This window comes from Eleutherodactylus coqui, chromosome 4 (assembly GCF_035609145.1).
Source record: "Eleutherodactylus coqui strain aEleCoq1 chromosome 4, aEleCoq1.hap1, whole genome shotgun sequence".
Taxonomy (NCBI): Eukaryota; Metazoa; Chordata; class Amphibia; order Anura; family Eleutherodactylidae; genus Eleutherodactylus; species Eleutherodactylus coqui.
Genome location: NC_089840.1, coordinates 282,906,094 through 282,924,958, shown reverse-complemented (window position 1 = coordinate 282,924,958; position 18,865 = coordinate 282,906,094). Strand labels below are relative to the sequence as shown.

At 41.6% G+C, this 18,865-nt stretch overlaps 2 pseudogenes; both read left to right on the top strand.

The window, feature by feature from the left end:
• The window catches only part of LOC136624334 (zinc finger protein 665-like), a 330,544-nt pseudogene that overhangs the window by 46,994 nt on the left and 264,685 nt on the right, over positions 1–18,865 (top strand).
• Positions 3,688–7,950, top strand: LOC136625002 (oocyte zinc finger protein XlCOF22-like; annotated as a pseudogene).

The following is an 18,865-nucleotide window of genomic DNA, read 5'->3' as shown; positions in this document are numbered from 1 at the left end:
AGAATCTAGCTCACCTCCGGGTGTATATACTGAGGAGAATCTAGCTCACCTCTGGGTGTATATACTGAGGAGAATCTAGCTCACCTCTGGGTGTTGTAGCAATGCAGGGGAAACACACCTGGCCACGACCAAATGCTGATTGGTCTTTATTCAGACTTGATAAACAAAACAAAATTACTGGCATTCTCCAGATAACAGAAAGTTCAAGGAAAGTCCTTTTAAATAAGCAGTCCAGCAGTAGTAACACAAAAGTCTTTGTAGACGCCAATAGGGCAAAGTAAAGCAAACCTTCCCAGCAGCGTGGTGCAGTGTCTCCAGCTCAGCACTCTCTGTAAGCCTCTGCTGCTCACACAGGGCACACCTCCCTCTTCAGACTGCAACCTGCGCCCATTTATGCACCTCACCTACTTGGGCCAGGTGAAACTGAGTACTGGAGTGAGAGACGGACCGGGTTTACCTCACAGATGCTAGTAGTCTCTGCGATATGTACCGTCCGTCCCACACTTTACCTCTCACTCTACTACAGTGTATATACTGAGGAGAATCTACCTCACCTCTGGGTGTATATACTGAGGAGAATCTACCTCACCTCTGGGTGTATTTACTGAGGAGAACCTACCTCACCTCTGGGTGTATATACTGAGGAGAACCTACCTCACCTCTGTGTGTGTATATACTGAGGAGAATCTACCTCACCTCTGTGTGTATACATATTTTATTCCTCTGTTCCTCTGAAGTAACCACAACTTCATAAAATGTTCCACGCAAACAACAGATAAACACTTGTACCAAATTTACTTGCCCGAAGCCTGGTATATCAGATGTGGATGATCTCCATCCTCTGCAGACTCCATCATCTCTTTTACATGTGCTCCTTCTGAAGCTGCTCTTGTCTGTGCAGAGAACAGGGTGCCAATGGTGGACTTGCCAATTCCGGTGTCTCTGGCAAATGCTATTCAAGCTACATGGTGCTGGGATGTGAGATCAGCTTCCACTACAGGATGGTGGGCCCTCATGGTTCCCGCGGAGTCTGTTTCCAACAATTTGATCAGTAGTGACCTGATGACAGTGAAGTCGAGAGGCGACTACTCCCTGCTAATCCTCCTTGACCTGTTGCAGCATTTGACACTGTTGACCACAAACTCCTCCTTAACATGCTTCGCTCTATCAGCCCTCCTTACTGGCCCTATTTCCTTTCCACCTCCTCTCGCTGTTGGGGTGCCCCAGGGCTCAGACCTTGGTCCCCTACTCTTCTCTAAAGTCCCAATTGGACAAACTATCAGCAAACTTGGCCTCTAATTCCAGATCTACGCTGAGGACACCCAGCTATATGCCTCTTCCTGTGACATATCAACACCATTCCTCCAAAATCCCACAGACTGTCTGTCTGCTGTCTCTAACCCCATGTCCTTCCTCTTTCTCAAACAAAGCCTTTCCAATACTCACCACCTCGTGTTTCCACCCTCTGCTTACCGATCTCCCTCCATATCTCCATATCGGTATCTGGCACCACTCCCAGACAGCATGCCCACTTCTTGGGTGTCATACCAGACTCTGACCTCTTCTTCAAACCCCACATCCAATCTTTGTCCCAAAAATGCCACCTGCTCCTCAGAAATATTGCTCAAATCTGGCTATTCCTCACCATGGACATGCTAAAGACACTTGTTGCCGCCCTCATCCATTTCCGACTTGACTACTGCTACTTGCTGCTCAACGGCATTTCCGCACCAGACTCTCCCTTCTTCAATCTATATTAGACACACCAGCTAGGCTCATTTTTCTATCCAGCCATTTCTCCGATGCCTCTGAACTATGCCAGTCATTGCATTGGCTGCCCATCCATTGCAGAACTAAATTTAAACTCCTCACCCTCACCCATGGCACATCGCTTCCCTTCTGTCCATTTATCACCCAGCCCACATACTCCGATCCGCTGACACATGCAGACTAAACTCCCCACTAATACAAACCTTACATGCTCGCCTCCAGGACTTCACCAGAGCAGCACCCATCCTCTGGAAAGCTCTACCCCAAGGCATCTGGACAATCCACAATGCACAAAATTTCAGACTCGCCTTAAAAACGCACCTCTTCAGGGAGGCATACTAAATCACCTGACCTAGTACCCCTGCCCCTCCCTACCGCTCCCCACACCTTCCACCCTGCCTATGACCTCTACCCCAGCACCTCCCTACCGATCCACCCGTTTTCTTCCTAATAACTGATTTAAAGGATTGGGCATGCTCAGTAGGAACAGTCAGCTGGGTTAGTGAATGGCTACAAACATATCTGTGCCCACTGATAATGGCGGTGCCGGGCTTGTAAAGGCGTCTTTATTCCCCAGTCAGCAGCACATGATCAGCAGACTGTAGTTGCAGCGCAGTACAGGGCAGTTTACAGCAGGGGGCGTCAGCAGCTCTTATCCACGCTCCTTTGGCTCCTGCGCTCTGTAATCTTACAAGCTGTATGAGTGCCCCCTGGAGGTAGGAAATTACCATCACCGCATGGGAGGAAATCAGCGCAGAACACGTCCTACAATGTGGAAGTAAAAAAGTAAGTTTATTGGGTAAAGTAATTGTCCCATTAGGATGTTATTAGTAGACTAGGCGCTCCACAAATTATTGTACCTGCATTTAATGGGAAAACCCCTTTAACTATTTAATATTTTTACATATCTGAGCTTGAATAACTGCGACAAAATATCTCCCGTTTTGGTGGAATAAATGTGCTAAGGATGGACGTCGCCCCTCGCTTGTTGTACTTATTCCAGACTCTGCCTATTCAGCCCCCCATGAATTTTTTTAAATGCCTACAATCTGCTTTTACACATCAGCTACCGAACCCTCTCAAAACCTAAACCCACAGGAGGGGCGGGGCTTTCTGGCCTTAAGCCTCTATGCTTCTTAGATCGTTCAACTGGGACTTCCACGGGAAGTCTAAACAATGGATTAAGCTAGAAATGGATATTGTTGGAACTTCTCTAAAAATGCTGCCTTGGATTTTTCCCTCAGCCAGACCCCACAACAATGTTAAATTTTCCCTCTTTGCCCCCATTCTTGCAATGTCCCGGCGGAGGGCCAGCCAGCTGCTGCTGAGACCACGGGCATATACAGCATGGCGGTCATGGTGGTGGTGGTGGGGGGGGGGGTTGTTGCAACTTCTCCAGTTGGTTTGTAAATGTATTTTTTGTCCATCGGTACAAAGACACCTAATATTTTTCTTTGGTCAGTGGTGTTACGTGAAATAGTTTTTTTGCTATTAATATTCATACGGTGATTGTTCACTCAAGTCTGTAATGCGTTTATTGTTCGGCCCACATATTTCAGGCCGCATGGACACTCAAGGAGGTAAGTAATACAGATTGATCCATAGTTTAAAAGATATTGTAGAATATAACTCTTATTCACATCTTGTATAAATATCTCCTTCCTGCTGTGACAAATATTCTGGCAGCATTTACAATTTTCTATGCCACATCCAAAAGCGTCGTATATGCCCCTCACTCCCCCCCTCCACACACACATGGATGTACCTGGAATATGAGTTAGGATCTTCCAATTGGGTTGGTGAGAGGGTGCCAGTATATTTTTCAGTTTTATTTCTTCGAGTACCACTTGAGGTCGACTGGGGATATTGTCAGATAGAAAGGGGTCACCTTGTAGGATCCCCCAATGTTTCGATAAGATGTTCCTCAGGTGGGAAGGTTGAGTATTAATGTGGATTCAGAACAATGTTTTGAAGGTCTGGTCCTCGGTTTTCCCAGGTTTCTGTTGTGGATTCTCTAACTGGTCTTGTTGTTGCACTCTTAGCATAGCTGAACTCACCAGTACCCCTGGGTGCCCCTTCTCTTTAAAACACTTCTTTTATACATTAGATTGCTCATTAACCCTTTAGTGACGAAGCCAGATTTTGGAAATCTGACATGTCGTTCAACATAGCATAACTCCGTGAAGGTTTTGCGTATCCAAGTGATTCTGACATTGTTTTTTCGCCACATGTTGAACTTAATTTACGTTGCAAAAATAGACCGATTTTAATTAGTGTATGTTTATTAAAAGTACCAATACTGGAAAGAATTTTTTTTAAATTATCATTTTTTCACATTTTCAACTGTAATATGTACAAACATACTGTACAAATTTTTGATAGGATATATATTTCCATCTGTTCACTTTATTCTGAATGCACATTTGAAAAACTTTTGAGGAACACTTTGTTTTCTTACAGCAAGCCAAGTTTGCAAAGGCTCATAGGTGTCACAATGATAGATACCCTCCTAAATGACCCTATTTTAAAAACTAAACCCCTTAATGTATCCACTTAGGGGGGGGGGGTCGTGTGTATTTTGCCCCCACAGTTTTTTTTCAGAAATTAATTAAATTTAGAGAAGAAAAAATAAAATTTAATATTTTTGCAAATATGTCATTTTTCCTATAGTGCAAATGAAAATGAGGATTGATACCCCAAAATGGATTCCCCTGTTTCTCCCGTCTTCAGAAATATACTCATTGTGGCCCTAATCTTCTGTCTGGATGCACAACGGGGCCTAAAATGTAAGGAGAAGTCAGTGTCTTTCAGAACATAAATTTTCCTTGAAGGCGTTTTAGGCCCCATACCTCTCTTGTAGAGTTCTTGAGCGTCCAAAACCATATAGAACCCCCACAAATGACCCCATTTTAAAAACTAGACCCCATAACAAATTTATCTAGGGGTGTACTGCCCATTGTAATGCCACAGTTTTTGAATGAATTCAAGCAAAGCAAAAGGAAAAAATTGTGATTTTTCTTTTTTTTGGCAATTCTGTCAGTTTAAAAACAACTTTTTTTGTACAGCACACGCATGAATGAAGACTTGCACCCCAAAATGGATCCTCCCAGTTTCTCCTGTGTTCAGAAACATACCCATTGTGGCCCTAATCTACTTACAGGACACATGGCAAGGCCTATAATGGAAGGAACACCCGTTGGATTGCAGGGCACAACTGAATAAATTCCAGGCCCCACTGCTCACTTGTACGGAATAAAAACTGACACGTTAAAAACTCCCAACCCCCCCCCCCCCCGTCCCCCTTCCGCACCCTTTTTGGCGTTCCCTAAATCTTAGATAAAAGTAATAATGTGAACTGTGTGGTATTTCCGAAGACAGGGGTAATTACGGGGGCTGGTTGGGATGGGTATCCATTGGATAGCGCCGATTGCATTGCCGGGGGCGACTGCCCGCAGCCCAAGATGACAGCTCCATGCTGTCGGCTACCTGCGGGCACCGACAACATGAAGCTGACACGTCCTCTGCTAAGAGGGTATTAATCCTAAGAGAACGCATGTTTCTACGTCCTCTAGGATTAAAGCCCACTTAGTGAGGACGTACAATCCCGATGGGGCCGTCACTAAGGGGTTAAAATTTTGGAGATTTGTGTGTAAAAAATAAAAGTATGGGGGTTCTGGAGAAATAATATAAAATGTGGCACTCGTTTGTTATTAAGTATCCTTAATCCGTATAAAGAGCATGTGCAAGACGAGCATGCGCACAAAATTGCGTCTAGAAATTTACCTCTGCTTCCAGTTAAGCGTGTACCGGGATATAGCTCAGCAGCTACTTTCTTCTGGATGCACGCACGTACACACTTCCGGTCGCCCCAGTTCTAAGAAGTACCCGATACTTTTATCATGCCTCTGTGTCATATGCTCATGAAAGGTGGCAGATTAGTCAGTAAGCCCTCTGACTCGCGTTGCATCTCCTGTATTGTATCTATTGTCCTACGCTAATGGAATAAACACCAGAAGGTACCGACTCTCCAAAAGAAACCTGGAGGAACGGGTGATAATTTAGAGGCTAACCTGGATTCTTGAGGAGGTTCGCTAATCTTTGCAAACCCCTTATTCAAGTAAGTAAAACCCCATACATAAAAGAGCACGGGGTTTTTGTAACTTGTCTTTTTCACTATTTGTATGAATATTTTACATAGACATTTTTATAAAATATTGATATAATTGTAATGTTAAAATCTGTTTTATTCTTGGCAGATGACGACATCAGGAGCTCAGAGGAACATTTGATATCTTCAGGTTTTATAGTGGAAGATGGTGGTAACATACAAGATACACACGCAGAGCCTGCCATTATCCCAGATGTACCCTCAGCCCTTCCCAGCAAACATCTGTCATCTGATCCTTTTATAGAGGTTCCATCTTCTAATTCATCACAGACTAGCAAGCAACATAACATTTACAGAAGAGATGTTAAAGAAGAAACAGTTGTCACAGGGAAGAAGTCATTTTCATGTTCAGAATGTGGGAAATGTTTTACTCAGAATGTGGATCTTGTTTTTCATCAAAGAATTCACACAGGAGATAAGCCATTTTCATGTTCTGTCTGTGGGAAATGTTTTACCTGGAAATCAGGTCTTGTTAGACATCAGAGAATTCACACAGGAGAGAAATCCTTTTCATGTTCAGAATGTGGGAAATGGTTTATCCAGAAATCACATCTTGTTTATCATCAAACAATTCACACAGGAGATAAGCCATTTTCATGTTCTGTCTGTGGGAAATGTTTTACCTGGAAATCAAGTCTTGTTATTCATCAGAGAATTCACACAGGAAAGAAGCCATTTTCATGTTCTGTCTGTGGGAAATGCTTTATCCAGAAAGCACATCTTGTTTATCATCAAAGAATTCACACAGGAGAGAAGTCATTTTCATGTTCAGAATGTGGGAAATGGTTTACAACAAAATCCGGTCTTGTTAATCATCAAAGAATTCACACAGGAGAGAAGCCATTTTCATGTTCAGAATGTGGAAAATGTTTTACCACACAATCACATCTTGTTAATCATCAGAGAATTCACACAGGAGAGAAGTCATTAACATGTCCAGAATGTGGGAAATGGTTTACAACAAAATCCGGTCTTGTTTATCATCTAAGAATTCACACAGGAGAGAAGCCATTTTCATGTTCAGAATGTGGAAAATGTTTTATCCAGAAATCATCCCTTGTTGATCATCAGAGAATTCACACAGGAGAGAAGTCATTTTCATGTTCAGAATGTGGGAAATGGTTTACCCGGAAATCGGGACTTGTTAAGCATCAGAGAATTCACACTGGTGAGAGGCCATTTTCTTGTTGAAAATGTGGGAGATGTTTTACAAGTAATACAACTCTTGTTACACATCAAAGAATTCACACAGGAGAGTGGCCATTTTCATGTTTTAAATGTGGAAAATACTTCTTGCTGCACATTAGAGAATTGACATGGGGGACAAGCCATTTTCATGTTCTGAATGTGAGAAATACCCATAAAGGGGATCTTGTTAAACATCAGAGAATTCACACAGAAAACCTGCATTTATGTTCAGATTGTTGGAAATATTTTAGCTATACATCTTGTTAGTCGTTGGAGAATTCACACGTGGCAGCAGCCATTTTTGACTTTGGAAAAGTTACACAGCGGAGAACCCATATTAATATTTTAAAATCTGCTTGTCTTATTATCATGATTGAAAACCTCGCTTCACGTGAACTTCTGTTACCGACCATCAAGATGATTTATTAATATCATGAAAAGTCATACAATGAGTGTTTTCCATATTATATAATTCAATAAACCTTTAATAACCACTCAAAAGTGGTTGCAGGTATTGAAAAAAAATGACTGCGCCTATCAATTTCTGATGGAATTCTGCCCTTTAATCATCCATCCCATGATCCTCTTTCCATTGAAGTTTTTTGAACTTAATGTATAAGAACCCACTCACATATGTTTTATTCTGTCCTTATCCTGGCCGGCGCCTATTACTCCCTATCTACTGAGTCATGAATAATAGATCTGTGGAGTCTATCATTGGGGCCCCTAGTGATCAGCTGTTCTCTGGGCCAGTGTGCTCAAGCACAGTCTCATTATTGGAATCGCAAAGCCTAAGAGTGAACCTGTAACACCCCCCCCCCCCCCCCCCTTCCCGCCTGATTCAATATCCGCTTTTTTTTTTATTGCCAGGGTTTTATCACCCAGGCTGTTTTAGAGGTATTCGCCCTTTTACTTAAAGCAATTTCCTCTATGGCTATGATTAAAGCACTGCTTGCATTGCACAAAGTAGACTTTCTGACTGTAGGTGTTGCTTTTATCAGCTTTTTAAGAGGCCCCAATTGCAGTGTATTCCCTCAGACATCTTACAATAGTTTGTGTTACGATAATCTCACTTCTTAGAGGCAGTTTTCTTTTGAATGTACACTGCCGCTAAAGCTGGTGGAAACAACCCCGTGCTTAAGAGGAGTTCCTCTGTTGTGTCTTCTCTTAAATCTACTACCAAATTCCTGTAAGGCTCTCATGTGGCATACTCAAAAGCGTCTAAGAAGAACCATGTCTTCCTGGGTACGTCTGTCTTGTTAGTGTGACAATTTGCAGCTGATCGCCGAGATTATTAAAAAGGTTTTTAAATTTATCGGTCTACTTTTTTTACCCTGATTAAATATGTTCTGTACCAGATAGAGAATGCTTAGATTTCTGCGATGCACATACTTGGTAAATGCCTTTCCTATTTCACAATTTTCACTAGCGCTCTGTCATATAAAGAGATTGAGAAAGTGTCCCCCCAGCTGTCCAGTATCAATCAGTTGCCGTTCAGGACACTAGAAAAGTTGAGCTGACAACCTTTGCCCCTTGAATCTACTCTAATGATAGATAGATAGTTAGATACTAGATAGATGGATAAAGATATGAGATGGGTAAATTATAATGTTCTAATCCCCCCTTCCTCTTGTGTAATTGGCAAGCCTTTGATATACAAGAGGACAGGAAATCCTTTGTCCCAATGTCAATACAAGTGGCCTTTTGACAGGTAGATGCTAATTTGCTCTTCCCAGACTGGTGGTTGTTGCCTTTAGAGAGATAATTTTATTACTTCCCCATACCTCACCCCAAGCTCAGGAATTCCCCTCAAACTACGTAAACCCATACCTGGTTATGATTTCTGCCTCATGCTTGATATTCATGCATAGATAAAATCATGACAAGAAATATGGCAGCATATCTTCATGATTAGAGACCCTCCCACCGAGATATGACTGAAACTAGGGAATTACGATTTTTGAGTTCCTACAAATCCGACCCTCCCTTCTCTGTATGACCTCAGAGGGGTTGGGAGAAGGTGTGTATTGGGGGACCCCACAGTTCTAACCGGTCAATCCATGGAGCTATACTTCGGTATATGGGCGTCCCTCTGCTCTGGATCCCTTTGGGCCGTGTATCCCAAAATCTGGTAACTTTCTTTTATTTTAATCCTGTTTATTTTTAATATACTGCTGAGTGTTTATTGCCTGTATGTCCTTATTCTCCCCATGTAACAACCTTTTTGTATATCTTTATACATGCTATATATTTTGGCACTACTAGATCTTTTGTAGAATAAATCTAGAATTTATCAGTTCAAGCCCTGTCAGTTTTAAAAACGAACCATATTCTCCAAAGATTGTATTAATTATTCATAAATCGAGTTCCAGTGTACCATTGACCAACTAGTAGTGGCAGTGTTTTATTTCTATGTGTATTGTAGAGTTCTGGAGTGCGTTATAACGGATCAGGTGGATGATTTGAGCCTTCACTTGGCATGCATGCAGGAGTCCAGTAAAGCTGGGTACATATCAGCCTGTATTCTAACCACTTCAAGCTTGGATGTTTGAGGACAGAGGCGGGATCAATCGGCATTGTCCCTTCTACTCTCTTCTCCTGTCCAGTGTGGGAAAAATTGGTTTGCAGTGCAGGGCCAGGCAGATTGCTGTAGCATTGTGGTCGTAGGTGATGGTCGCTTGTCCGCTGTGTACAGCATTCACAGCTTCTACAAATGAATGTATGCAGTCTGAATTCACAAATCTAAAATGATCAAAATCGTAATATAGTATGCTAAGCTAAAAAAAGACAAATATCCAGCCTATTAACCCCCTTCTTCCCTGTTGATCCAGAAGAAGACAAAGAAAAACTTTTGGAACTGTATGAGGTTTCACTAACCGTAATGCAATGGTCACATTTATGGAATACAATTGAACTGCATGAGAGCGACTTTTTCATCTCTAAACATGGCAATGTGAACTTCCGGTTCTGACGCCATGCTTTATGGTATTTATTTTTGTTACTATTTTTATTGTTGGTTAGTGTTCTAAAGTCTTCCAAAACTTTGCTGTTAAAAAGTAGTTATATAGGGAGCTTTGGTCTCCGTCGGATAGAATTTACTGGGTAATTTAAGGTTGGTGGTTAATGGTTTTCTAGTGGGAGTGGTGTCTTCAAGTATGGAGTCCTCTAAGGGCTCTCTCAGTTTTATAACTCTACAGTATGATCCCTCAGGTGGGAGTTTGTTCTCATTTAGTGAATAGAATCTCTTTAGTGTCAATTTTCTTACAAAGTAATTAAGGTCTATAAAGAGTTCGAAAAGATCAGGCTCGCTTGATGGACTAAAGGACAAGCCCCTGGATAGTAATTCCACTTCTTTTTTTTCAAAGTGTATCCAGAGATATTGAATATACCCAATTTTATCTCTTCATCGTTGGAGTTTGTATCTTCCAAATTGTTTTTAGATATTTTAGATTTCTGGCGTGTTTTTCTCCCTGTCTATTCACCACTTCTTCTCCTTCTTTTTCTGATCTGTTGTGTGACTGATAAAAGTGAGTAATTTTTGAACATCCCATCGGGTTGTTCCCAATGGTTTTGAGTAGTGTTTTTCCTTTGGGGTTCAGGGACAGCACAGAACTCCGTGTGACCCGGGTGTTGCTTATTAGACCCTCTGTTTCTGAAAGTCGAGGGGTTGTCTTACCTAAAAAAGATGTTATTGGGGTAATATGATTTGTATTGTTGGTAATCTCAAATGATTAGCTAGTTGGAAGGATAGGATCAATATTAATATTGGTTCTAAGAGGGGTATTTTCCTTACTTTGTAGAAAAATTGATCAAATCTGATAGACTTCCTGCGATATTCTCCATAGCTGGTGGTTCTAAACGCATATCTGAATATATTGGGAATTGGGTGGGTTGGTTGAAGAGTTAGTTGGGGATGGTTTATCCGATGGAACTTGTGTTATGTTTTCTCCAGAGGAGTTTGGACTATTAGAAATAATGGAAGGGAATGTGGGTTTTGAAGGTAAATTATTATTTAATGGATTAGAATCATAAGTGTTTTTTTTAGAGTAATTATATCTTCTTCTATTGGCTCTCAGTGCCCTTTCTTGGGTAGGGTTTCTAGGGTATCTGTGCTTCCAAGTAGATTCTCTTGGGATATGTCTAAATAATATTTCAGAATGAAAAGGGTTGTAATGCTATCCATCTAGTCTGGGGGGGCGGAGGGATTAGGCGTAAGACCCCGTTCATAGATCCCAAAAGAGGTAACTAGATGATCATTGTATTGGTACTCATAGGGGTCTGGATATTGGTTGGATCTAGAGTTAGAAAAGGAGGAATTTCTGTTACAGTGATGGGTTCTTTCTGGATGATTATATAATTCAAAAGTATTTCTTCTGTTTTGATAAATGTTGTGTGTTTTTCTATTATCTGCAAATTTGACCTGTGGGGTAGCTTTATATTCCCAAGGGAAATATCTTTTTTTCAATTTTTTTGCTTTAGATTCCTCTGTAATTTTTTGATTTTGGATGGAAGACCCATCATAGAGGGTATTTGTTTCACTCACCAGCTACAATATGTCGACAGACAACTACAAAGATTTGTAACAAAACTCCCTGCATATTTGAAGGACACATCTCAATTATTATCCCTATTGCAACAGATCCCTTGGAAAAAAACACACATATGGGTAACTCTTGACGTTTGCTCCCCATATTCTAACATCCCCCATTTACAAGGAATTGAGGCCATTGCCCACTTTTTAGAAAAGGATACTTTAATTCCACCAAAACGAAAACAATTTCTGTTGGACAGTGTGGAATTTATTCTTTACAATAATTATTTTAAATTTAACAACCACTTCTACCTGCAAACAAGGGGGACCGCCATGGGGACCAAATGCGCGCCCTGCTATGCGAACATCTACATGGGCGCATTTGAAGAAAACATCAAAGATCCCCACATCTATTTCTATAGACTATACAATGATGACATCATCTTTCTTTGGGACGACACCATGGGAGAAGTAAAACAATTTATCAAAAATCTGAACCTAAACACATGGGGTTTAGAATTCACTGGCACTTGTAGCACTACGCAAGTTACTTTCTTGGATTTGGACATCTATATTAAGGAAAATAACATTTGCACAAAAACACATTTTAAACAAGTGAATGCCAACAGTTTCCTGGACTTCAGAAGTGGCCATGCGAAAAATGGAAATTAAACGTTCCTTTCGGACAATTCAAACGGATCCGAAGAAACTGTTCTACCCTTGAAACACTTGACGAGCAGGCAAAAATTCTGTATAATAGGTTGAAAGAAAAAAAGGATCCAGAAGCCCTATTAAAAACATCTTATATTAGAGCTAGGCAAGAGGGCGGGCCAATACATACTAATATAATAATAACAAAACAAATGACATCTGAGAAGAATGAAGGTCGCTATGATCTCTGCTCCATCACGAGATATAACTCAAAACAAAGGGAACTGAGGAATATCCTAAATAAACGATGGCATATTCTAAAAGGAGATCCTTTTATCTCAGAAATACTTTCCACCAACCCTAACCTGATCTTTAGGAGGAGCAAGACGTTGGGAAATATTCTAGCTCCATCATGCCATCGCAAATTCCAAAAAAACACTAAAACAAAGGGTCTTCCAATTTTTTCTTCTACTCTGAATACAGGAGCATATAGATGTGGAACCCCTGGCTGCGAATGTTGCGAGAATATATGCCACCGAAGGCAATCAGTCGTTATGGGAACTGACAGTATACCTTTTCAGATCAAGCAATTTTTGAACTGCGGTTCTGAACATCTGATTTACTTAATTAAATGTCCTTGCCAAAAACAATATGTTGGCCATACAGTAGACACCCTACGAAATCGTATTAACCAACATAGATACAATACCAAAAGAAATTACCTAAAACACACTGTCTCTAAGCACTTTTCCATGTATCACAACTCGGATCCCTCTTCAATGAAAATCACACCGATTAAAAAACATTCCTAAAGGCGAATTCACTAAACTCAGAACTAAGGAGATGTTTTACATTTTTTGTTTTAATACTTTACATCCTCATGGTCTCAATGAGGTACTTGAAAAGATCTAGCTTTCCCTTAATTAATTTTATAGCAGATATATTATCATTTTATATTTAATCTGATTATTACATTGAGGCTACAAGCATATCGATCTATTCATTGACATTTCAGGTATTTATCAACCACTGTTGTTTATTTTTAGGATAATGTTTTAAATGTTTCTTTATAAATTGATAATTTATCTTTTTATATACTGTGAGGGATTAGCGTCAGGATAAGGTAGCCGCCTGGGCATCCATGGCCAGAGACAGTGACACAAGGAAATAAAGTTCTTTATTCCAGGCTTCGCCTGGGTTTATTTCAGAAAACGAAGTAAAACAGGCCTTAACTCCAGGCCAACAGAAATGAACACCTGCTCGTCTGAGCACTCACTATACATAGATCGGTCCTGACTACTCACTGTCAAAAAACACGGCTTGCTGCGCACAGCCAGTCTGGTCCTCAGACCTGCAGGCCCAGGTTTTTATGAGGCCTATTACCAGCCTCACTTGGCACACGGGAGTGGCCATCTCACCCTTCGCTTTGACCACTCCAGGAAAAGCCGGCCCGGACTATGCGGCTTGGAGCCACTTTGTAAAACTGCACCGTGTCAGTAACTTAGAGACAGTCAGGGATGCGCCAGGTTTTTCCAATGGGATTCATATAGGGCTAACGTGCATATAATCATAGAGCACTCACCTGGTGCCTCGCAGGGAGAATCAGCTGATAATCCCCGCCGACACCGATGTCCAGGAAAGCTTTGTATAAAAATCTTTATTCCCCCATCCGTAGCTTCACGGAAAGCAGCGAAGAATCAGCAAACAAAACACCCGGTTCGGTGCTTGGTACAATATTCGTATCAGAAAGAAAAATAGCTATCTTTGCGCTCGTTGGGAAAAAGAATTTATTTAGAAATAAAGAGCGACGCGTTTTGGCAAAATAGTATCACCTTTTTCAAGTTCATTTACATTACTACAGAGACATACATATATACAATACTAAATACACACTTAATACAAGCCGGCTGCCTAAGGGCCGATAACAATCAGTGGTGTTTGTTCCGGGGGGCGGGAACGCTCCTCGCAAAGGGTCGTACATGTCACGATAAACGTAACGTATGACGTCAGAACGTTGGTACGTGACATGGAACGCATCTGCGTCCCACGTATTCCAAATCAACTTTATTGACAGCCGGCTGTCAACGCGCAACTCGGCAATTAACTGGCAAATCGTACACCTTGCTAAAATCGGCACGGTTTTGTAGCGGTTTTTCATAGCGTGATGCTGAAAATTAAAAAAATCACAATTAGATAGACAATATTTACAATCTATTATAGAATATAAATAAAAATATCTGAATACCAATACTGGTTAGTTAATCCCTAATAGAAATAAAAAAGGAAAGAAAAGAAAAAATAACCATACCGAGATATGATCATAAGATAAAAAATATTTAATTAGACTTACTGCCAATACTGAAAAGTATTAAAAGTTATTTATAAAATGATTCTAGATTTTATTACCTTTTCCAATTAGAAATTTAATGTATCAAAATTAGTCGTCCTAAACAAAAAAGGGATGATGCTAAAATGTTTCCAATACCTCGTTCAGTCCACAAGGGGTTAATGTATTTAAACGATGTATCCAATACATCTCCTTTTTCCTTAGTGTACTGACTGATTTTTCTTCGATATATTCAAGTGGTGTTACTCACATCTCAAAAAAGGTGCACAAAGGTAAGGTCTTTTTTATACTGTTGTCTAGAACCTTTTCTTGTTCTCTGGTATCTCCATACCTAGAGCCACCTCGTGACGCTCTCCCCAGGGATGTTATTTGACCAGCACTATTGGATTCCATCCATTGAATACAATCAAGGTTACTTTTTGCATTCTAGGATTCTTGATGTTTCGGGACACCAGGAGGGTTGTTTGAGAAATTCTTTATATCTCAATAATAATTTAATAACCATTGGAGCGCTATCATTCTGTTTCTTGTTTTGTTTTTACCTACAGAAATATTTATACCAAATATGCAAACAAGAAATTCCATCCGCTTTAGGCTGCCCATCTTCTTGAAAAATGGAGCAAGTTTACCGATTTAGGGCCGGACCCCCGCATAAGGCAAGATTAACGTACAAGAGATCCTAAGCCCCGCCCACATCCGGTCATACCCTGTTTCCCTGAAAAAAAGACATGCCCTAAAAATAAGACATAGCATGATTTTCCAGAATTTTTGAGGATGCAGAAGGATTTTTCAGGCTTTTTGAGGATGCTTGAAATATAAGCCCTACTCCAATATTAAGCCCTGCTAACAATTAAAAAAGTCAATTTAAATAGTGTCCAGGCAGCTATACATGTAAAGAAGTTAAACCTTTTTGAACAAAAATTAATATTAGACGTTGTCTTATTTTTGGGGAAACACGGTAGTAAAGTACTTAGACTACACTGATAAAGCTAAAATACTAAGGATCTTTAAAAGCTACCAGAGCACTCTGGAATTCAAGGGACACAAAGTCTTGATTTTTGCAAACTAATCTGCTGAAGTTCAATGCAAAAGGAAAGCACTCTCCCCTATTGTACAGGAGGCAGATCAAGTTTATGCTGATTTACCCGGCAACCCTGAAGATATACAGCCATGACGGCTCCTATTTCACCTACCAAGACCCTGATTTGGCAGCAATGGACCTTGAAATGCCTCCTTCACCGGTTAACTCACCAGCTCCCATTTCTGACCGGAATTCCCGTCTGGCGGTCAAGGAAATCAAAGGGAAAGGGGACACTAAAAGAGAAAGCCATAACCGTTGTCAACAGGTAGACTCTTCAAGTTCTTCTATGCTATCTAAAGAACAATTGCAAGAGATGACCACTACGGAGACATTCGATCTAGCATCATCTCATAAATAATGGACATTATATCATAGTGGTGAGGTGTTGTTTATGTAAGCAAGCCATAAAACCTCTGGGTGGGTCACTGGCTATATGCTTAATGAATCTACCTAAACTAGTCCCTCCCAGCTGTTGGCTGTTGCTTGGTTTTAAAAGTAGTTTCCATTCACTGACACACATATGTTCCCTGTGCTGAATTGTGCCCGAGATTAAGTGTAACATTTATGAAGTTTAACATGGCAGTTCAACAGAGCAAGAAACAGGTGTGCCGCATAAACTGTCTTAAAGACCTGCACTTCCTGATCATCACTACTACTGTAGTCTCTATTCTTATCTTTACTGTTTTCTATTAAACCTATGTCCAACGCTCACCTCTGGTACATTCTATCCATATTAGCCTCTCTCTCCTTTCTTCACCTATGCACAGCTCACATGCACTCTTCACTTTCCTAAAATGACTCAATCTCCCTGAAGCCACAGTGAAACATAACTATCGGCCTTCATAAATCCCCTACCCACCTGCTCCCTCTCGCTATCCTGCTGTTACTAGCCTCAGGGGACATTTCTCCCAATCCTGGCCCACCCTCTAATGCCTCCAACTATTACCCCCCACCTGCCCCACTGAGTCACCCTTCTAGCCCAACCACTAGTTTGTGCATATCCTCCCTGATTTCCTTTCAATGCTCTGGAACTGCCAGTCAGCATGCAACAAACTCCTTACCATCTATGACTTTTTCACAGCTAAATCCCTAAACCTGCTAGCTCTAACAGAAACGTGGATACAGCAGTCTGACACGGCCTCCCCTGCTGAATTGTCTTACAATGACCTGCAGTTCTCCCATACCCTGAGACCAAAAGACAAGCGAGGTGGAGGAGTAGGCGTTCTTCTCTCCTCGCAAAGCACCCTGCAGGTCATCCCCCTGGTAACCTCACTCACTTTCCCATCATTTGAGGTATAAGCCCTATGACTTTTCTGTCCTCTGTCCATGTAAGAAGCAGTTATCTACCGCCCCCGGGTGCTCTGCTCCTGTTTCTGGTCCACTTTGCCACCTGGCTCCCCCACTTGCTCTCCTCCAAAATCCCAACCCTCATCCTAGGAGACTTCAACATCCCCACTAACGACCCCGTCTCCCCATCTGCCTCTTAGCTTCTCTCACCTCCTCCCTTGGTCTCTCACAACTCGCAGCCTCTCCCACTCACAAGGATGGCAATACTCCTGGATCTGGTCTTCCTCCGTCTCTGCTCTGCTTCCAACTTCACTAACTCACCTCTCCCGCTCTTGGACCATAACCTCCTCTCTTTCTCTGTCAAGCTTCCTAGTATCTCCCTAGACCCTCCTACTTACCATACTTGCAGGAACCTTCAGGCCATTCACACCCAGGTCTTTGCTGAGTGCTTACAGTCCTTTCTGTTCCCTATCTCTCTCCTCTCCTGCCCCAACCTGGCTGCCGCACACTACAACACCGCTCTCAAACATGCCCTGGATGAAGCGGCGCCCTGCGTGACCCAAGTTATCTGATGCAGACCACGGCAGCCCTGGCTCACACCTCAAACGCGCTTCATCCAGCGGTGCTCTAGGTGTGCTGAACGGCTGTGGAGAAAGTCTCAAAAGTCCGCAGACTTTCTCTGTTTCAAATTCATGCTTAGAACCTACAAACTAGCACTCCACCATGCCAAGCAAGTCTACTTCACCTCTCTCGTCTCCTCACTATCTCACAACCCTAAATGACTCTTTGACTCTTTGCACTCCCTTCTCAGCCCAGATTTGCAGCCCCCACTAATGGGTATCAGTGCTGAAAAGCTGGCTGCTTACTTCAAAAAGAAAATTGATGACATCCGGCAGGAAATAACCTCCCAATCCCAGACTAGCCCTGATCCTACTCGGATGCCTCTGCCCTGTGCCAGTCACTGCACTGGCTGCCTGTCAAATACAGAATAGAATTTAAACTCAGCACCCTCATCCACAAAGCCCTCAACAGCATCGCACCGCCCTACATTGCCCCTCCTCTCAATTCAGTACCCAGCCCGAGCCCTCCGCTCTGCTAACAAAATCAGATTAAGTGCCCCTCAAATTTGAACCTCTCACTAGCACCTCCACTATCCCCCTGTACACCCCTAAACTTACTCCCTCATGTCATCAAGAATTCTAAGCCATGGATTCCAGAGAACCTCTGGAATACCTTTGAAAGATTTTCAATCCATGACTTACAAACAATCATGCACAAAGAACCCACTTCTATAATAAACACCCTATGCACACAAAAGAAGCTGCAAGAGCTACACATAGCGCACATCTCAAATGTAATCTCAAATTTTAAAAGAGAATATCTCTCAACAAGACCGACAACAGAATTCGAAAGATTAATAAAAACATAAAATACAGAATCTAGGAGAATATCCCACATAACCAAAAACTTTATATCAACCAACAATTTGATTAGACCGACCTTTATCACGTCCTGGGAGAAGGAACTAGAAATAAAAATTTCAGATGCTGAACTTAAAACAATATTTAAATCTGCCTACGGTATCTCACCATGCGTACGCCTCCAAGAAAACCACTATAAACTCCTATCCAGATGGTATAAGACCCCCGAGTGGCTTTTCACCTATAAACTCTCTGACTCAAACAAGTGTTGGCGCTGCCAAGAGAATGTAGGCTCATACCTTCACATATGGTGGAGTTGCAAGATAATAAAACCCTTCTGGACAGAAATTGAAAAGGAAATTACAATAATTCTCAAGAAAGCCTTCAAGCTATCTCCGGACGTGATAATTCTGAGCAAACC